The 22,469-nt window shown below is 47.0% G+C and overlaps 1 long non-coding RNA gene across 1 annotated transcript; it reads right to left on the bottom strand.

Annotated features, from left to right (window-relative positions):
• Positions 1 to 6,944: 6,944 nt before the first annotated feature.
• Positions 6,945 to 22,042, bottom strand: LOC123739484 (uncharacterized). The gene is made up of 3 exons (XR_006767725.1): positions 21,102 to 22,042; positions 8,970 to 9,072; positions 6,945 to 8,859 (listed from the first exon to the last, which is right to left on the bottom strand). It is a non-coding gene; the product is annotated as an uncharacterized lncRNA (long non-coding RNA).
• Positions 22,043 to 22,469: the final 427 nt, after the last annotated feature.

The raw sequence follows: 22,469 nt of genomic DNA, 5'->3' as shown, positions 1-22,469 counted from the left end.
GTTTTAGATTAGTATTTGATCATCTAATATGTTTTAGATTAGTATTTGATCATCTAATATGTTTTAGATTAGTATTTGATCATCTAATATGTTTTAGATTAGTATTTGATCATCTAATATGTTTTAGATTAGTATTTGATCATCTAATATGTTTTAGATTAGTATTTGATCATCTAATATGTTATAGATTAGTATTTGATCATCTAATATGTTTTAGATTAGTATTTGATCATCTAATATGTTTTAGATTAGTATTTGATCATCTAATATGTTTTAGATTAGTATTTGATCATCTAATATGTTTTAGATTAGTATTTGATCATCTAATATGTTTTAGATTAGTATTTGATCATCTAATATGTTTTAGATTAGTATTTGATCATCTAATATGTTTTAGATTAGTATTTGATCATCTAATATGTTTTAGATTAGTATTTGATCATCTAATATGTTTTAGATTAGTATTTGATCATCTAATATGTTTTAGATTAGTATTTGATCATCTAATATGTTTTAGATTAGTATTTGATCATCTAATATGTTATAGATTAGTATTTGATCATCTGATATGTTATAGATTAGTATTTGATCATCTGATATGTTATAGATTAGTATTTGATCATCTAATATGTTATAGATTAGTATTTGATCATCTGATATGTTTTAGATTAGTATTTGATCATCTAATATGTTTTAGATTAGTATTTGATCATCTAATATGTTATAGATTAGTATTTGATCATCTAATATGTTATAGATTAGTATTTGATCATCTAATATGTTTTAGATTAGTATTTGATCATCTAATATGTTATAGATTAGTATTTGATCATCTAATATGTTTTAGATTAGTATTTGATCATCTAATATGTTATAGATTAGTATTTGATCATCTAATATGTTATAGATTAGTATTTGATCATCTAATATGTTTTAGATTAGTATTTGATCATCTAATATGTTATAGATTAGTATTTGATCATCTAATATGTTTTAGATTAGTATTTGATCATCTAATATGTTTTAGATTAGTATTTGATCATCTAATATGTTTTAGATTAGTATTTGATCATCTAATATGTTTTAGATTAGTATTTGATCATCTAATATGTTTTAGATTAGTATTTGATCATCTAATATGTTTTAGATTAGTATTTGATCATCTAATATGTTATAGATTAGTATTTGATCATCTAATATGTTTTAGATTAGTATTTGATCATCTAATATGTTATAGATTAGTATTTGATCATCTAATATGTTATAGATTAGTATTTGATCATCTAATATGTTTTAGATTAGTATTTGATCATCTAATATGTTATAGATTAGTATTTGATCATTATGTTTTTGCTCTTTTGTTCTTTGTTGTAGATCCAATCAGATTGGAGAAGTGGTTCATCCACACATCTCCGTTCTGGATAGATAACTATCCGTGTTGTTGTTTGTTTAGTGTTTGGAGAAGCGGTTCATCCAGACATCTCCGTTCTGGATAGATAACTATCCGTGTTGTTGTTTGTTTAGTGTTTGGAGAAGTGGTTCATCCACACATCTCCGTTCTGGATAGATAACTATCCGTGTTGTTGTTTGTTTAGTGTTTGGAGAAGTGGTTCATCCACACATCTCCGTTTTGGATAGATAACTATCCGTGTTGTTGTTTGTTTAGTGTTTGGAGAAGCGGTTCATCCAGACATCTCCGTTCTGGATAGATAACTATCCGTGTTGTTGTTTGTTTAGTGTTTGGAGAAGTGGTTCATCCACACATCTCCGTTCTGGATAGATAACTATCCGTGTTGTTGTTTGTTTAGTGTTTGGAGAAGTGGTTCATCCACACATCTCCGTTTTGGATAGATAACTATCCGTGTTGTTGTTTGTTTAGTGTTTAGAGAAGTGGTTCATCCACACATCTCCGTTTTGGATAGATAACTATCCGTGTTGTTGTCTCTTCAGTGTTTTCCAATGTTCCCAGAAGTGGAATCTTTAGTTACATTGAGGTGATTTCTGACGTGCTGTTCCTTCTTTCTCCGTAGTGTATTTCTGTATTGTTTTAGTGATTCACCGTAGTGAAGCCGTAGACTCAGGGTTTTCTGGGTTTTCTGTGTTTTTGGTTGGACAAGTTTCTCAATTTCTTTCTTAGGTTTTTGCATTCTTCATTAAACCGTTTGTCATTGTTGTTCATCTCTCTCGCTCCATTTCTCTCGCTCTCTCTCTCTCTTCCCCTCCCTCCCTCCCTCCCTCCCTCCCTCCCTCCCTCCCTCCCTCCCTCCCTCCCTCCCTCCCTCCCTCCCTCCCTCCCTCCCTCCCTCCCTCCCTCTCCTCCCTCCCTCCCTCCCTCCCTCTCTCTTCCATTCTCCCTCCCTCCCTCCTTTCTCCCTCCCTCCCTCCCTCCCTCTCTCTCTCTCTCTTCCCTTCTCCCTCCCTCCCCTCCCTCCCTCTCCTCCCTCCCTCCCTCCCTCCCTCCCTCCCTCCCTCCCTCTCTCTTCCATTCTCCCTCCCTCCCTCCTTTCTCCCTCCCTCCCTCCCTCCCTCTCTCTCTCTCTCTTCCCTTCTCCCTCCCTCCCTCCCTCCCTCCCTCTCTCTCTCTCTCTTCCCTTCTCCCTCCCTCCCTCCCTCTCTTCCCTTCACCTTCCTTTCTCATTCTCCCTTTCCCGTTAGGTCTAGATCGTAGATAGTATAGTATAGTATAGTAGACGTATAGAGATTGTGTGAGTGTTGTAATGTTTGCTCTCCTAAGGGATTAGGTATCCTTACAGGGACTCCTCTGACTTCTCAAACACTCCCCAAGGCTGCAGAACACACACACACACACACACACACACACACACACACACACACACACACACACACAGCTCTGACCCCCCACACCTGCCCTTTGACCCCTGTTTAGTTTCTAACCTACTCAGCCCATCAGATTGTGTGTGAGCCTTAGAGAACGGAGTCTGTCAGCTAACTCGTGTGTGTGTGTGTGTGTGTGTGTGTGTGTGTGTGTGTGTGTGTGTGTGTGTGTGTGTGTGTGTGTGTGTGTGTGTGTGTGTGTGTGTGTGTGTGTGTGTGTGTGTGTGTGTGTGTTGATTGTGGTCAGATGGGCCAGTCCGATTACCCATCATTAGGCTCAGAGTGCTGCTGTTGTCCTGCCAACGAGGGTGTCAGTCCTAACTATTGTCAAGGGGCCGAGTCAGGCTAATGACTCTTAAGATCCTTCATCTCTGATTGGCCAATACAGAAACCAATAGACGCACATTCAATACATGCGCACACACACACACACACACACATACACACAGATACATACACAGACACACACACACACACACACACACACTACATACATACATACATACACACACAGAGATACACACACACACACACACACACACACACACACACACACACACACACACACACACACACACACACACACACACACACATATATACAGACTCGATACACACACACACACACATATATACAGACTCGATACACACACACACACAGATACATACAGACTCGATACACACACACACACACACACACACACACACACACACACACACACACACACAGAGATACATACAGACTCGATACACACACACACACACACACACACACACAGATACATACATACACACACACACACACACCAATACATACAGACTCGATACACACAGTATGAGATTTCATACCAACTACCATCATATTAATGTTACATTATTTACACCTGAATGTTATTTAAACGTTATATCACTGTAAAAGTACCACAAGACAGAAGGATCAATATTTAGTTATAAAAAGTAAGTGATACTGTCAAGTCGATATTTGGGAAATAATCATTTTTAATTGTAACAGACATTGTTGATTGTACATTTAAAGATGTTATTAATTCTTAACATTGCCAACCGTTTTTATTTAGAGAAAAAAATCTCCCTTTTGTGATTAGGAGGCTTGTTCAATGTTATGATCTCAAATCGGCGACAGGATATTGGCTCCACCTAGTGGTCATCAACAGTATTACAGCCTCAGCGAGATACAGGGTGTTGGCACCACCTAGTGGTCATCAACAGTATTACAGCCTCAGAGATACAGGGTATTGGCACCACCTAGTGGTCATCAACAGTATTACAGCCTCAGAGAGATACAGGGTATTGCCACCACCTAGTGGTCATCAACAGTATTACAGCCTCCTCAGAGAGATACAGGGTGTTGGCACCACCTGGTGGTCATCAACAGTATTACAGCCTCAGAGAGATACAGGGTATTGGCACCACCTAGTGGTCATCAACAGTATTACAGCCTCCTCAGAGAGATACAGGGTATTGGCACCACCTAGTGGTCATCAACAGTATTACAGCCTCAGAGAGATACAGGGTGTTGGTACCACCTAGTGGTCATCAACAATATTACAGCCTCAGAGAGATACAGGGTATTGGTACCACCTAGTGGTCATCAACAGTATTACAGCCTCAGAGAGATACAGGGTATTGGCTCCACCTAGTGGTCATCAACAGTATTACAGCCTCAGAGAGATACAGGGTATTGGCTCCACCTAGTGGTCATCAACAGTATTACAGCCTCAGAGAGATACAGGGTATTGGTACCACCTCAAATGAAATTGTATTTGTCACATGTGCCACATAAAACAGGTGTAGATCTTACAGTGAAATGCTTATTTACAAGCCCTTAACTAACAATGCTGTTTAATAAAAAATAAAAAATAACAGTAACAAATAATTAAAGAGCAGAGGTAAAATAACAGTAGTGAGGCTATATACAGGGTATTACGGTACAGAGTCAATGTGGAGGCTATATACAGGGGGTACCTGTACAGAGTCAATGTGGAGGCTATATACAGGGTATTACGGTACAGAGTCAATGTGGAGGCTATATACAGGGGGTACCGGTACAGAGTCAATGTGGAGGCTATATACAGGGGGTACCGGTACAGAGTCAATGTGGAGGCTATATACAGTGTATTACGGTACAGAGTAAATGTGGAAGCTATATACAGGGGGTACCGGTACAGAGTCAATGTGGAGGCTATATACAGGGGGTACCGGTACAGAGTCAATGTGGAGGCTATATACAGGGGGTACCGGTACAGAGTCAATGTGGAGGCTATATACAGGGGGTCCCGGTACAGAGTCAATGTGGAGGCTATATACAGGGGGTACCGGTACAGAGTCAATGTGGAGGCTATATACAGGGGATACCGGTACAGAGTCAATGTGGAGGCAATATACAGGGGGTACCGGTACAGAGTCAATGTGGAGGCTATATACAGGGGGTACCGGTACAGAGTCAATGTGGAGACTATATACAGGGGGGTACCGGTACAGAGTCAATGTGGAGGCTATATACAGGGGGTACCGGTACAGAGTCAATGTGGAGGCTATATACAGGGGTTACTGGTACAGAGTCAATGTGGAAGCTATATACAGGGGGTACCGGTACAGAGTCAATGTGGAGGCTATATACAGGGGGTACCGGTACAGAGTCAATGTGGAGACTATATACAGGGGGTACCGGTACAGAGTCAATGTGTGGGGTTACCGGTTAATTGAGGTAATATGTACATGTAGGTAGAGTTGAAGTGACTATGCACAGATAATAAACAGAGAGTAGCAGCAGTGTGGGGGGGGGGGCATTGCAAATAGTCTGGGTAGCCAATTCATTAGCTGTTCAGGAGTCTTATTGTTTGGGGGTAGAAGTTGTTAAGAAGTCTTTTGGACCTAGACTTGGCGCTCCGGTACCGCTTGCCGTGTGGTAGCAGAGAGAACAATCTATATGACTGGGGTGGCTGGAGTCTTTGACAATTTTTAGGGCCTTCCTCTGACACCGCCTGGTATAGAGGTCCTGGATGGCAGGCAGCTTAGCCCCAGTGATGTACTGGGCCGTATGCATTACCCTCTGTAGTGCCTTGCGGTCAGAGGCTGAGCAGTTGCCATACCAGGCAGTGATGCAACCAGTCAGGATGCTCTCGATGGTGCAGCTGTAGAGCTGATTGAGGATCTGAGGACCTATGCCAAATCTTTTCAGTCTCCTGAGGGGGAAAAGGTTTTGTCGTGCCCTCTTCATGACTGTCTTGGTGTGTTTGGACCATGATAGTTTGCTGGTGTTGTGGACACCAAGGAACTTGAAGCTCTCAACCTGCTCCACTACAGCCCCGTCGATGAGAATGGGGGCGTGCTCGGTCCTCCTTTCCCTGTAGTCCACAATCAACTCCTTTGTCTTGATCACGTTGAGGGAGGTGTTGTTGTCCTGGCACCACACGGCCAGGTCTCTGACCTCCTCTCTATAGGCTTAATTTAGCTCGTCTGGTAGGCTCGTGTCACTGGGCAGCTCGCGGCTGGGCTTCCCTTTGTAGTCTGTAATGGTTTGCAAGCCCTGCCACATCCGATGAGTGTCGGAGCCGGTGTAGTACGATTCGATCTTAGTCCTCTATTGATGCTTTGCCTGTTTGATGGTTCGTCAAAGGGCATAGCGGGATTTATAATAAGCTTCCGGGTTAGAGTCCCGCACCTTGAAAGCAGCAGCTCTACCCTTTAGCTCAGTGTGGATGTTGCCTGTAATCCATGGCTTCTGGTTGGGGTATGTATGTACAATCACTGTGGGGACAACGTCATCAATGCACTTATTGATGAAGCCAGTGACTGATGTGGTGTACTCCTCAATGTCATCGGAAGAATCCCGGAACATATTCCAGTCTGTTGTAGCAAAACAGTCCTGTAGTTTAGCATCTGCTTCATCTGACCACTTTTTTTATTGAGCGAGTCACTGGTGCTTCCTGCTTTAGTTTGTGCTTGTAAGCAGGAATCAGGAGGATAGAATTATGGTCAGATTTGCCAAATGGAGGGCGAGGGAGAGTTTTGTACGTGTCTCTGTGTGTGGAGTAAAGCTGGTCTAGAGTTGTTTTCCCTCTGGTTGCACATTTAACATGCTGATAGAAATGAGGTAAAACGGATTTAAGTTTCCCTGCATTAAAGTCCCCGGCCACTAGGAGCGCCGCCTCTGGATGAGCGTCTTCCTGTTTGCTTATGGCGGTACACAGCTCATTGAGTTCGGTCTTAGTGCCAGCGCATCGGTTTGTGTCGGTAAATGGACAGCTACGAAGAATATAGATGAAAACTCTCTTGGTAAATAGTGTGGTCTACAGCTTATCATGAGATACTCTACCTCAGGCCAGCAAAACCTTAAGACTTCTTTAGATTTCGTGCACCAGCTGTCGTTAACAAAATGTACGGCAACATCCGGCGCCAACAGAGATGGCCGCCTCGTGTTCTTAGGAAACCGTGCAGTATTTTTTATTTTTTTTAAATGTATTATTTCGTACATTGTTACCCCAGGAAATCTTACGTTTTATTACATACAGCCGGGAAGAACTATTGGCCATATGAGCAACGTCAACTTACCAACATGGCCCTGAAAGAAGTTCACTGGACTCTTTGTAAACTGGAAACCACATATCCTGAGGCTGCATTTATTGTAGCTGGAGATTTTAACAAAGCTAATGTGAAAAATAAGGCTCCCTAAATTCTATCAGCATATCGATTGTGCTACCAGGGCTGGTACAGTGTTCAGGGTTCTCTCTGAGAGGCCAGTGTTCAGGGTTCTCTCTGAGAGGCCAGTTTGGGACAGTGTTCAGGGTTCTCTCTGAGAGGCCAGTTTGGGACAGTGTTCAGGGTTCTCTCTGAGAGGCCAGTGTTCAGGGTTCTCTCTGAGAGGCCAGTGTTCAGGGTTCTCTCTGAGAGGCCAGATTGGGACAGTGTTCAGGGTTCTCTCTGAGAGGCCAGTGTTCAGGGTTCTCTCTGAGAGGCCAGTGTTCAGGGTTCTCTCTGAGAGGCCAGTGTTCAGGGTTCTCTCTGAGAGGCCAGTGTTCAGGGTTCTCTCTGAGAGGCCAGTGTTCAGGGTTCTCTCTGAGAGGCCAGTGTTCAGGGTTCTCTCTGAGAGGCCAGTTTGGGACAGTGTTTAGGGTTCTCTCTGAGAGGCCAGTTTGGGACAGTGTTCAGGGTTCTCTCTGAGAGGCCAGTGTTCAGGGTTCTCTCTGAGAGGCCAGTTTGGGACAGTGTTCAGGGTTCTCTCTGATAGGCCAGTGTTCAGGGTTCTCTCTGAGAGGCCAGTTTGGGACAGTGTTCAGGGTTCTCTCTGAGAGGCCAGTTTGGGACAGTGTTCAGGGTTCTCTCTGAGAGGCCAGTTTGGGACAGTGTTCAGGGTTCTCTCTGAGAGGCCAGTTTGGGACAGTGTTCAGGGTTCTCTCTGAGAGGCCAGTGTTCAGGGTTCTCTCTGAGAGGCCAGTTTGGGACAGTGTTCAGGGTTCTCTCTGAGAGGCCAGTGTTCAGGGTTCTCTCTGAGAGGCCAGTTTGAGACAGTGTTCAGGGTTCTCTCTGAGAGGCCAGTGTTCAGGGTTCTCTCTGAGAGGCCAGATTGGGCCAGTGTTCAGGGTTCTCTCTGAGAGGCCAGATTGGGCCAGTGTTCAGGGTTCTCTCTGAGAGGCCAGTGTTCAGGGTTCTCTCTGAGAGGCCAGTGTTCAGGGTTCTCTCTGAGAGGCCAGTGTTCAGGGTTCTCTCTGAGAGGCCAGTTTGGGACAGTGTTCAGGGTTCTCTCTGAGAGGCCAGTGTTCAGGGTTCTCTCTGAGAGGCCAGTTTGGGACAGTGTTCAGGGTTCTCTCTGAGAGGCCAGTGTTCAGGGTTCTCTCTGAGAGGCCAGATTGGGCCAGTGTTCAGGGTTCTCTCTGAGAGGCCAGTGTTCAGGGTTCTCTCTGAGAGGACAGTGTTCAGGGTTCTCTCTGAGAGGCCAGTTTGACGATGACACGTTGCTTCCTCTCTGGTTTCCTGTGGAACCTCTTCTCTTCACACACAGCTTCCTCTGACACACACACACACACACACACACACACACACACACACACACACGTTAACAGAAATCTTTATTATTTTATTGAATCATTGTTTAACCAGGTGTGTGTGTGTGTGTACCTGTGTCCGGCTGAGTACAGACTGAGGCCAGGCCGAAGAGAGAGAAGATGATGAAGGCGATGATGATGAAGGTCGACTCCAGACCAGAGAACGGCAGCTCCATCTACACAAATACACACATTGATTTGACATTATAACTATAATGGTAGATAGAGTTGGAGCTAGGAGCACAAGCATTTCACTACTCCTGCAATAGCATCTGATAAATATGTGTAAGTGACCGATTTGATTTTGTAATACCTTTATTAACCACTCGATGTTACAATACCACCAGTTGTTGCTGGGCAGCAGGTAGCCTGCCGGGTAGGAGCGTTGGGCCAGTAACCAGCAGGTAGCCTGCCGGGTAGGAGCGTTGGGACAGTAACCAGCAGGTAGCCTGCCGGGTAGGAGCGTTGGGACAGTAACCAGCAGGTAGCCTGCCGGGTAGGAGCGTTGGGCCAGTAACCAGCAGGTAGCCTAGTGGTTAGAGCGTTGGGCCAGTAACCAGCAGGTAGCCTGCCGGGTAGGAGCGTTGGGCCAGTAACCAGCAGGTAGCCTGCCGGGTAGGACCGTTGGGACAGTAACCAGCAGGTAGCCTGCCGGGTAGGAGCGTTGGGCCAGTAACCAGCAGGTAGCCTGCCGGGTAGGAGCGTTGGGCCAGTAACCAGCAGGTAGCCTGCCGGGTAGGAGCGTTGGGCCAGTAACCAGCAGGTAGCCTGCCCGGGTAGGAGCGTTGGGCCAGTAACCAGCAGGTAACCTAGTGGTTAGAGCGTTGGGACAGTAACCAGCAGGTAGCCTAGTGGTTAGAGCGTTGGGACAGTAACCAGCAGGTAGCCTAGTGGTTAGAGCGTTGGGACAGTAACCAGCAGGTAACCTAGTGGTTAGAGCGTTGGGCCAGTAACCAGCAGGTAGCCTGCCGGGTAGGAGCGTTGGGACAGTAACCAGCAGGTAGCCTGCCGGGTAGGAGCGTTGGGACAGTAACCAGCAGGTAGCCTAGTGGTTAGAGCATTGGGCCAGTAACCAGCAGGTAGCCTGCCGGGTAGAAGCGTTGGGCCAGTAACCAGCAGGTAGCCTGCCGGGTAGGAGCGTTGGGACAGTAACCAGCAGGTAGCCTAGTGGTTAGAGCGTTGGGCCAGTAACCAGCAGGTAGCCTAGTGGTTAGAGCGTTGGGCCAGTAACCAGCAGGCAGCCTAGTGGTTAGAGCGTCGGGCCAGTAACCAGCAGGTAGCCTAGTGGTTAGAGCGTTGGGCCAGTAACCAGCAGGTAGCCTAGTGGTTAGAGCGTTGGGCCAGTAACCAGCAGGTAGCCTAGTGGTTAGAGCGTTGGGCCAGTAACCAGCAGGTAGCCTAGTGGTTAGAGCATTGGGCCAGTAACCAACAGCTGGCCTAGTGGTTAGAGAGTTGGGCCAGTAACCAGCAGGGTAGCCTAGTGGTTAGAGCGTTGGGCCAGTAACCAGCAGGTAGCCTGCCGGGTAGGAGCGTTGGGCCAGTAACCAGCAGGTAGCCTAGTGGTTAGAGCGTTGGGCCAGTAACCAGCAGGCAGCCTAGTGGTTAGAGCGTTGGGCCAGTAACCAGCAGGGTAGCCTAGTGGTTAGATCGTTGGGACAGTAACTGAAAGGCTGCTGGATTGAATCCTAGAGCCGACAAGGTAAAAATCCGTCATTCTGCCCATCAGCAAGGCAGTTAACCAACAACAACAACTGCTCTCGCGTGACGTGGACGTGAATTAAGGCCCCACACCTCTCTGATTCAGAGGAAGACACATTTCAATCAAATGCATTCAGTTGTACAACGAGCTAGGCATCCCCCAGGGTGGCTGTCATACTGTTGATGACCACTAGGTGGTACCAATACCCTGTATCTCTCTGAGGCTGTAATACTGTTGATGACCACTAGGTGGTGCCAACACCCTGTATCTCTCTGAGGCTGTAATACTGTTGATGACCACTAGGTGGTGCCAATACCCTGTATCTCTCTGAGGCTGTCATACTGTTGATGACCACTAGGTGGTGCCAATACCCTGTATCTCGCTGAGGCTGTAATACTGTTGATGACCACTAGGTGGTACCAATACCCTGTATCTCTCTGAGGCTGTAATACTGTTGATGACCACTAGGTGGTACCAATACCCTGTATATCTCTGAGGCTGTAATACTGTTGATGACCACTAGGTGGTACCAATACCCTGTATCTCTCTGAGGAGGCTGTAATACTGTTGATGACCACTAGGTGGTGCCAACACCCTGTATCTCTCTGAGGCTGTAATATTGTTGATGACCACTAGGTGGTGCCAACACCCTGTATCTCTCTGAGGCTGTAATATTGTTGATGACCACTAGGTTGTACCAATACATATCAAACATATTTTATCCCTTCATGGAGACATTGGCCGTGTCCGAATACCTGTATGGGGGTCCTTGATACACACGGGAAACTGTTGAGCGTAAAAAACCCATCAGTGAGACAGTTCATGTCTTGATCAGAGGAAGGTGGTCTAACCGCTGAACTGGTATCTAACCTCTGAACTGGTATCTATCCGCTGAACTGGTATCTATCCGCTGAACTGGTATCTACTGGTATCTAACCGCTGAACTGGTATCTAACCGCTGAACTGGTATCTATCCGCTGAACTGGTATCTATCCGCTGAACTGGTATCTACTGGTATCTAACCGCTGAACTGGTATCTAACCGCTGAACTGGTATCTAACCGCTGAACTGGTATCTACTGGTATCTAACCGCTGAACTGGTATCTATCCGCTGAACTAGTATCTAACCGCTGAGCTGGCATCTAACCTCTGAACTGGTATCTAACCTCTGAGCTGGTATCTAACCGCTGAACTGGTATCTAACCTCTGAGCTGGTATCTAACCGCTGAGCTGGTATCTAACCTCTGAACTGGTATCTAACCGCTGAACTGGTATCTAACCGCTGAACTGGTATCTAACCTCTGAACTGGTATCTAACCGCTGAACTGGTATCTAACCTCTGAACTGGTATCTAACCTCTGAACTGGTATCTAACCTCTGAGCTGGTATCTAACCTCTGAACTGGTATCTAACCTCTGAACTGGTATCTAACCTCTGAGCTGGTATCTAACCGCTGAACTGGTATCTAACCTCTGAACTGGTATCTAACCGCTGAGCTGGTATCTAACCTCTGAACTGGTATCTAACCGCTGAACTGGTATCTAACCTCTGAACTGGTATCTACTGGTATCTAACCGCTGAACTGGTATCTAACCTCTGAACTGGTATCTAACCGCTGAACTGGTATCTACTGGTATCTAACCGCTGTGCTGGTATCTAACCTCTGAACTGGTATCTAACCGCTGAACTGGTATCTAACCTCTGAGCTGGTATCTAACCGCTGAACTGGTATCTAACCACTGAACTGGTATCTAACCGCTGAACTGGTATCTAACCTCTGAGCTGGTATCTAACCGCTGAACTGGTATCTAACCTCTGAACTGGTATCTAACCTCTGAACTGGTATCTAACCGCTGAACTGGTATCTAACCTCTGAGCTGGTATCTAACCTCTGAACTGGTATCTAACCGCTGAGCTGGTATCTAACCGCTGAGCTGGTATCTAACCTCTGAACTGGTATCTAACCTCTGAACTGGTATCTAACCTCTGAGCTGGTATCTAACCGCTGAGCCGGTATCTAACCTCTGAACTGGTATCTAACCTCTGAACTGGTATCTAACCTCTGAACTGGTATCTAACCTCTGAACTGGTATCTAACCTCTGAGCCGGTATCTAACCTCTGAGCTGGTATCTAACCTCTGAACTGGTATCTAACCTCTGAACTGGTATCTAACCTCTGAACTGGTATCTAACCTCTGAACTGGTATCTAACCTCTGAACTGGTATCTAACCTCTGAGCTGGTATCTAACCTCTGAGCTGGTATCTAACCTCTGAACTGGTATCTAACCTCTGAACTGGTATCTAACCTCTGAACTGGTATCTAACCTCTGAGCTGGTATCTAACCGCTGAGCTGGTATCTAACCGCTGAACTGGTATCTAACCGCTGAGCTGGTATCTAACCTCTGAACTGGTATCTAACCGCTGAACTGGTATCTAACCGCTGAGCTGGTATCTAACCGCTGAACTGGTATCTAACCTCTGAACTGGTATCTAACCTCTGAACTGTTATCTAACCTCTGAACTGGTATCTAACCTCTGAGCTGGTATCTAACCGCTGAACTGGTATCTAACCGCTGAGCTGGTATCTAACCTCTGAACTGGTATCTAACCGCTGAACTGGTATCTAACCTCTGAACTGGTATCTAACCTCTGAACTGGTATCTAACCGCTGAACTGGTATCTAACCGCTGAACTGGTATCTAACCTCTGAACTGGTATCTAACCGCTGAACTGGTATCTAACCTCTGAGCTGGTATCTAACCTCTGAGCTGGTATCTAACCGCTGAACTGGTATCTAACCTCTGAACTGGTATCTAACCGCTGAACTGGTATCTAACCTCTGAACTGGTATCTAACCGCTGAACTGGTGTCTAACCGCTGAGCTGGTATCTAACCGCTGAACTGGTATCTAACCGCTGAACTGGTATCTAACCTCTGAACTGGTATCTAACCGCTGAGCTGGTATCTAACCTCTGAACTGGTATCTAACCGCTGAACTGGTATCTAACCTCTGAACTGGTATCTAACCGCTGAGCTGGTATCTAACCTCTGAACTGGTATCTAACCGCTGAGCTGGTATCTAACCTCTGAACTGGTATCTAATCTAACCTCTGAACCGGTATCTAACCGCTGAACCGGTATCTAACCGCTGAACTGGTATCTAACCTCTGAGCTGGTATCTAACCGCTGAACTGGTATCTAACCGCTGAGCTGGTATCTAACCGCTGAACTGGTATCTAACCTCTGAGCTGGTATCTAACCTCTGAGCTGGTATCTAACCGCTGAACTGGTATCTAACCTCTGATCTGGTATCTAACCGCTGAACTGGTATCTAACCGCTGAGCTGGTATCTAACCGCTGAACTGGTATCTAACCTCTGAGCTGGTATCTAACCTCTGAGCTGGTATCTAACCGCTGAACTGGTATCTAACCTCTGAGCTGGTATCTAACCTCTGAACTGGTATCTAATCTAACCGCTGAACTGGTATCTAACCTCTGAACCGGTATCTAACCGCTGAACTGGTATCTATCCGCTGAGCTGGTATCTAACCTCTGAACTGGTATCTAATCTAACCGCTGAACTGGTATCTAACCGCTGAACTGGTATCTATCCGCTGAGCTGGTATCTAACCTCTGAACTGGTATCTAACCGCTGAACTGGTATCTAACCGCTGAGCTGGTATCTAACCGCTGAGCTGGTATCTAACCGCTGAGCTGGTATCTAACCGCTGAGCTGGTATCTAACCGCTGAACTGGTATCTAACCGCTGAACTGGTATCTAACCTCTGAACTGGTATCTATCCTCTGAACTGGTATCTAACCGCTGAGCTGGTATCTAACCTCTGAGCTGGTATCTAACCGCTGAACAGGTATCTAACCGCTGAACTGGTATCTAACCTCTGAGCTGGTATCTAACCGCTGAACTGGTATCTAACCTCTGAACTGGTATCTAACCTCTGAGCTGGTATCTAACCGCTGAGCTGGTATCTAACCGCTGAGCTGGTATCTATCCGCTGAACTGGTATCTAACCTCTGAACCGGTATCTAACCGCTGAACTGGTATCTAACCGCTGAGCTGGTATCTAACCGCTGAACTGGTATCTAACCGCTGAGCTGGTATCTAACCGCTGAGCTGGTATCTAACCGCTGAACTGGTATCTAATCTAACCGCTGAACTGGTATCTAACCGCTGAACTGGTATCTAACCGCTGAGCTGGTATCTAATCTAACCAGTGAGCTGGTATCTAACCGCTGAACTGGTATCTAACCGCTGAACTGGTATCTATCCTCTGAACTGGTATCTAACCGCTGAGCTGGTATCTAACCTCTGAGCTGGTATCTAACCGCTGAACCGGTATCTAACCGCTGAACTGGTATCTAACCGCTGAGCTGGTATCTAACCGCTGAACTGGTATCTAACCGCTGAGCTGGTATCTAACCGCTGAGCTGGTATCTAACCGCTGAACTGGTATCTAATCTAACCGCTGAACTGGTATCTAACCGCTGAACTGGTATCTAACCGCTGAGCTGGTATCTAATCTAACCAGTGAGCTGGTATCTAACCGCTGAACTGGTATCTAACCGCTGAACTGGTATCTAACCACTGAACTGGTATCTAACCTCTGAACTGGTATCTAACCGCTGAACTGGTATCTAACCGCTGAGCTGGTATCTAACCGCTGAGCTGGTATCTAACCGCTGAGCTGGTATCTAACCGCTGAGCTGGTATCTAACCGCTGAGCTGGTATCTAACCGCTGAACTGGTATCTAACCGCTGAACTGGTATCTAACCTCTGAGCTGGTATCTAACCGCTGAACAGGTATCTAACCGCTGAACTGGTATCTAACCTCTGAGCTGGTATCTAACCGCTGAACTGGTATCTAACCTCTGAACTGGTATCTAACCTCTGAACTGGTATCTAACCGCTGAGCTGGTATCTAACCGCTGAGCTGGTATCTAACCGCTGAACTGGTATCTAATCTAACCGCTGAACTGGTATCTAACCGCTGAACTGGTATCTAACCGCTGAGCTGGTATCTAATCTAACCAGTGAGCTGGTATCTAACCGCTGAACTGGTATCTAACCGCTGAACTGGTATCTAACCACTGAACTGGTATCTAACCTCTGAGCTGGTATCTAACCGCTGAACTGGTATCTATCCGCTGAGCTGGTATCTAACCTCTGAACTGGTATCTAACCGCTGAACTGGTATCTAACCGCTGAGCTGGTATCTAACCGCTGAGCTGGTATCTAACCGCTGAGCTGGTATCTAACCGCTGAGCTGGTATCTAACCGCTGAACTGGTATCTAACCGCTGAACTGGTATCTAACCTCTGAACTGGTATCTATCCTCTGAACTGGTATCTAACCGCTGAGCTGGTATCTAACCTCTGAGCTGGTATCTAACCGCTGAACAGGGATCTAACCGCTGAACTGGTATCTAACCTCTGAGCTGGTATCTAACCGCTGAACTGGTATCTAACCTCTGAACTGGTATCTAACCTCTGAGCTGGTATCTAACCGCTGAGCTGGTATCTAACCGCTGAGCTGGTATCTATCCGCTGAACTGGTATCTAACCTCTGAACCGGTATCTAACCGCTGAACCGGTATCTAACCGCTGAGCTGGTATCTAACCGCTGAACTGGTATCTAACCGCTGAGCTGGTATCTAACCGCTGAGCTGGTATCTAACCGCTGAACTGGTATCTAATCTAACCGCTGAACTGGTATCTAACCGCTGAACTGGTATCTAACCGCTGAGCTGGTATCTAATCTAACCAGTGAGCTGGTATCTAACCGCTGAACTGGTATCTAACCGCTGAACTGGTATCTAACCACTGAACTGGTATCTAACCGCTGAAATGGTATCTAACCGCTGAGCTGGTATCTAACCGCTGAGCTGGTATCTAACCGCTGAGCTGGTATCTAACCGCTGAACTGGTATCTAACCGCTGAACTGGTATCTATCCGCTGAACTGGTATCTAACCGCTGAGCTGGTATCTAACCGCTGAACTGGTATCTAACCGCTGAGCTGGTATCTAACCGCTGAGCTGGTATCTAACCGCTGAGCTGGTATCTAACCGCTGAACTGGTATCTAACCGCTGAACTGGTATCTAACCGCTGAGCTGGTATCTAATCTAACCAGTGAGCTGGTATCTAACCGCTGAACTGGTATCTAACCGCTGAACTGGTATCTAACCACTGAACTGGTATCTAACCGCTGAAATGGTATCTAACCGCTGAGCTGGTATCTAACCGCTGAGCTGGTATCTAACCGCTGAGCTGGTATCTAACCGCTGAACTGGTATCTAACCGCTGAGCTGGTATCTAAACGCTGAGCTGGTATCTAACCGCTGAACTGGTATCTAACCGCTGAGCTGGTATCTAACCGCTGAACTGGTATCTATCCGCTGAGCTGGTATCTAACCGCTGAGCTGGTATCTAACCGCTGAACTGGTATCTAACCGCTGAACTGGTATCGCTGAGCTGGTATCTAACCGCTGAGCTGGTATCTATCCGCTGAGCTGGTATCTAACCGCTGAGCTGGTATCTAACCGCTGAGCTGGTATCTAACCGCTGAGCTGGTATCTAACCGCTGAACCGGTATCTAACCGCTGAGCTGGTATCTAACCGCTGAGCTGGTATCGCTGAGCTGGTATCTAACCGCTGAGCTGGTATCTAACCGCTGAGCTGGTATCTAACCGCTGAACCGGTATCTAACCGCTGAGCTGGTATCTAACCGCTGAGCTGGTATCGCTGAGCTGGTATCTAACCGCTGAGCTGGTATCTAACCGCTGAGCTGGTATCTAACCGCTGAACTGGTATCTAACCGCTGAACTGGTATCTAACCGCTGAGCTGGTATCTAACCGCTGAGCTGGTATCTAACCGCTGAGCTGGTATCTAACCGCTGAACTGGTATCTAACCGCTGAACTGGTATCTAACCGCTGAACTGGTATCGCTGAGCTGGTATCTAACCGCTGAACTGGTATCTATCCGCTGAGCTGGTATCTAACCGCTGAGCTGGTATCTAACCGCTGAACCGGTATCTAACCGCTGAGCTGGTATCTAACCGCTTAGCTGGTATCTAACCGCTGAGCTGGTATCTAACCGCTGAACTGGTATCTAACCGCTGAGCTGGTATCTAACCGCTGAACTGGTATCTAACCGCTGAGCTGGTATCTAACCGCTGAGCTGGTATCTAACCGCTGAGCTGGTATCTAACCGCTGAGCTGGTATCTAACCGCTGAACTGGTATCTAACCGCTGAACTGGTATCTAACCGCTGAGCTGGTATCTAACCGCTGAGCTGGTATCTAACCGCTGAACTGGTATCTAATCGCTGAACTGGTATCTAACCGCTGAACTGGTATCTAACCGCTGAACTGGTATCTAATCGCTGAACTGGTATCTAACCGCTGAACTGGTATCTAACCGCTGAACTGGTATCTAACCGCTGAGCTGGTATCTAACCGCTGAGCTGGTATCTAACCGCTGAGCTGGTATCTAACCGCTGAACTGGTATCTAATCGCTGAACTGGTATCTAACCGCTGAACTGGTATCTAACCGCTGAGCTGGTATCTAATCTAACCGCTGAGCTGGTATCTAATCTAACCGCTGAGCTGGTATCTAATCTAACCGCTGAGCTGGTATCTAACCGCTGAACTGGTATCTAACCGCTGAACTGGTATCTAACCGCTGAGCTGGTATCTAACCGCTCAGCTGGTATCTAACCGCTGAACTGGTATCTAACCGCTGAGCTGGTATCTAACCGCTGAGCTGGTATCTAACCGCTGAGCTGGTATCTAACCGCTGTGCTGGTATCTAACCGCTGAGCTGGTATCTAACCGCTGAGCTGGTATCTAATCTAACCGCTGAGCTGGTATCTAACCGCTGAGCTGGTATCGCTGAACTGGTATCTAACCACTGAGCTGGTATCTAACCGCTGAGCTGGTATCTAACCGCTGAGCTGGTATCTAACCGCTGAACTGGTATCTAACCGCTGAACTGGTATCTAACCGCTGAGCTGGTATCTAACCGCTGAACTGGTATCTAACCACTTAGCTGGTATCTAACCGCTGAACTGGTATCTAACCGCTGAACTGGTATCTAACCGCTGAACTGGTATCTAACCGCTGAACTGGTATCGCTGAGCTGGTATCTATCCGCTGAGGAGGTATCTAACCGCTGAACTGGTATCTAACCGCTGAGCTGGTATCTAACCGCTGAGCTGGTATCTAACCGCTGAGCTGGTATCTAACCGCTGAGCTGGTATCTAACCGCTGAACTGGTATCTAACCGCTGAACTGGTATCTAACCGCTGAGCTGGTATCTAACCGCTGAACTGGTATCTATCCGCTGAGCTGGTATCTAACCGCTGAACTGGTATCTAACCGCTGAGCTGGTATCTAACCGCTGAACTGGTATCTAACCGCTGAGCTGGTATCTAACCGCTGAACTGGTATCTATCCGCTGAGCTGGTATCTAACCGCTGAGCTGGTATCTAACCGCTGAGCTGGTATCTAACCGCTGAGCTGGTATCTAACCGCTGAGCTGGTATCTAACCGCTGTGCTGGTATCTAACCGCTGAGCTGGTATCTAACCGCTGAGCTGGTATTTAATCTAACCGCTGAGCTGGTATCTAACCGCTGAGCTGGTATCGCTGAACTGGTATCTAACCACTGAGCTGGTATCTAACCGCTGAACTGGTATCTAACCGCTGAGCTGGTATCTAACCGCTGAGCTGGTATCTAACCGCTGAGCTGGTATCTAACCGCTGAACTGGTATCTAACCGCTGAACTGGTATCTAACCGCTGAACTGGTATCTAACCGCTGAACTGGTATCTAACCGCTGAGCTGGTATCTAACCGCTGAACTGGTATCTAACCGCTGAACTGGTATCTAACCACTGAGCTGGTATCTAACCGCTGAACTGGTATCTAACCGGGTGAGCTGGTATCTAACCGCTGAGCCGGTATCTAACCGCTGAACCGGTATCTAACCGCTGAACTGGTATCTAACCGCTGAACTGGTATCTAACCGCTGAGCTGGTATCTAACCGCTGAGCCGGTATCTAACCGCTGAACTGGTATCTAATCTAACCGCTGAACTGGTATCTAACCGCTGAACTGGTATCTAACCGCTGAGCTGGTATCTAACCGCTGAGCCGGTATCTAACCGCTGAACTGGTATCTAACCGCTGAGCCGGTATCTAACCGCTGAACTGGTATCTAACCGCTGAGCTGGTATCTAACCGCTGAACTGGTATCTAACCGCTGAGCTGGTATCTAACCGCTGAGCTGGTATCTAACCGCTGAACTGGTATCTAACCGCTGAACTGGTATCTAACCGCTGAACTGGTATCTAACTTCAATATTTTCCCTATCTTCATTTTCAAATGTATTTATTTGAACAGATGAGGGCAGATCCAATTTGCTGATTTCCCGTGAATGGTTCTTGGTCGCCCCATTCCTAGAAACGGCCCTGCGTCTCATAAACCAGGTTGGTTTATGATTGACTTTATCTAATACTGCTCTTATCTTTAGTTCACCTGGGTATTCCTATTCCAGTCTGTGTGAGACAGAGAGATAGAGGTTACTTTACTTGCTTTGGCAATGTTAACATGTGTTTTCCCATGCCAATAAAGCCCTTAAACTGAGTAGAAGTAGAGAGCGAGGTAGACAGAGGTAGAGGGACGGAGGTAGAGGGACAGAGGTGGAGGGACAGAGGTGGAGGGACAGAGGTGGAGGGACGGAGGTGGAGGGACGGAGGTGGAGGGACGGAGGTGGAGGGACGGAGGTGGAGGGACGGAGGTGGAGGGACGGAGGTGCAGGGACGGAGGTGGAGGGACAGAGGGACGGAGGGACGGAGGTGGAGGGACAGAGGGACGAAGGTGGAGGGACGGAGGTGGAGGGACGGAGGTGGAGGGACGGAGGTGGAGGGACAGAGGTGGAGGGACAGAGGTGGAGGGACAGAGGTGGAGGGACAGAGGTGGAGGGACAGAGGTGGAGGGACAGAGGTGGAGGGACAGAGGGACAGAGGTGGAGGGACAGAGGTAGAGGGACGGAGGTGGAGGGGACGGAGGTGGAGGGGACGGAGGTGGAGGGACGGAGGTGCTGGGACGGAGGTGGAGGGACAGAGGGACGGAGGTGGAGGGACGGAGGTGGAGGGACAGAGGTGGAGGGACGGAGGTGGAGGGACGGAGGTGGAGGGACGGAGGTGGAGGGACGGAGGTGGAGGGACGGAGGTGCAGGGACGGAGGTGGAGGGACAGAGGGACGGAGGTGGAGGGACGGAGGTGGAGGGACAGAGGTGGAGGGACAGAGGTGGAGGGACAGAGGGACAGAGGTGGAGGGACAGAGGTGGAGGGACAGAGGGACAGAGGTAGAGGGACAGAGGTGGAGGGGACGGAGGTGGAGGGGACGGAGGTGGAGGGACAGAGGGACAGAGGTGGCGGGACAGAGGGACAGAGAGAGAGAGGGACAGTTAATTATAATCTTACTTGTTGTGAAAATGAGTCTGATCCAGGTGTGTTTTAGACCAGTAGTTAGTAGGGTAGTCTGATCCAGTAGTTAGTAGAGTAGTCTGATCCAGTAGTTAGTAGAGTAGTCTGATCCAGTAGTTGGTAGAGTAGTCTGATCCAGTAGTTAGTAGAGTAGTCTGATCCAGTAGTTAGTAGAGTAGTCTGATCCAGTAGTTAGTAGAGTAGTCTGATCCAGGTGTGTTTTAGACCAGTAGTTGGTAGAGTAGTCTGATCCAGTAGTTGGTAGAGTAGTCTGATCCAGTAGTTGGTAGAGTAGTCTGATCCAGTAGTTGGTAGAGTAGTCTGATCCAGTAGTTAGTAGAGTAGTCTGATCCAGGTGTGTTTTAGACCAGTAGTTGGTAGAGTAGTCTGATCCAGTAGTTGGTAGAGTAGTCTGATCCAGTAGTTGGTAGAGTAGTCTGATCCAGGTGTGTTTTAGACCAGTAGTTAGTAGAGTAGTCTGATCCAGTAGTTGGTAGAGTAGTCTGATCCAGTAGTTGGTAGAGTAGTCTGATCCAGTAGTTGGTAGAGTAGTCTGATTCAGTAGTTAGTAGAGTAGTCTGATTCAGTAGTTAGTAGAGTAGTCTGATCCAGTAGTTAGTAGAGTAGTCTGATCCAGTAGTTAGTAGAGTAGTCTGATCCAGTAGTTAGTAGAGTAGTCTGATCCAGGTGTGTTTTAGACCAGTAGTTGGTAGAGTAGTCTGATCCAGTAGTTGGTAGAGTAGTCTGATCCAGTAGTTGGTAGAGTAGTCTGATCCAGGTGTGTTTTAGACCAGTAGTTAGTAGAGTAGTCTGATCCAGTAGTTGGTAGAGTAGTCTGATCCAGTAGTTGGTAGAGTAGTCTGATCCAGTAGTTGGTAGAGTAGTCTGATTCAGTAGTTAGTAGAGTAGTCTGATTCAGTAGTTAGTAGAGTAGTCTGATCCAGTAGTTGGTAGAGTAGTCTGATTCAGTAGTTAGTAGAGTAGTCTGATCCAGTAGTTAGAAGAGTAGTCTGTATTAATGTGTTAACGCTGTGAGAGGGAGAGAACAGACACTCCTCTATGCTGGATCCTGGATCCTGAAGCAAAGTACACACCTCCTCTAATACAGACTCCCTAAGTCAAGATCAAAGTTCAGTAAGGTCCTATAACAGAAACATAGGCTATAGTATTCACACTGATATGGGGGCTATAGTATTCACACTGATATGGGGGCTATAGTATTCACACTGATATGGGGGCTATAGTATTCACACTGATATGGGGGCTATAGTATTCACACTGATATGGGGACTATAGTATTCACACTGATATGGGGTCTATAGTATTCACACTGATATGGGGGCTATAGTATTCACACTGATATGG

Source organism: Salmo salar, unplaced genomic scaffold (genome assembly GCF_905237065.1).
Source record: "Salmo salar unplaced genomic scaffold, Ssal_v3.1, whole genome shotgun sequence".
NCBI classification, from domain to species: Eukaryota; Metazoa; Chordata; class Actinopteri; order Salmoniformes; family Salmonidae; genus Salmo; species Salmo salar.
The sequence above is the reverse complement of the archived record's forward strand: the minus strand, read 5'-3'. Positions and strand labels throughout refer to the sequence as shown.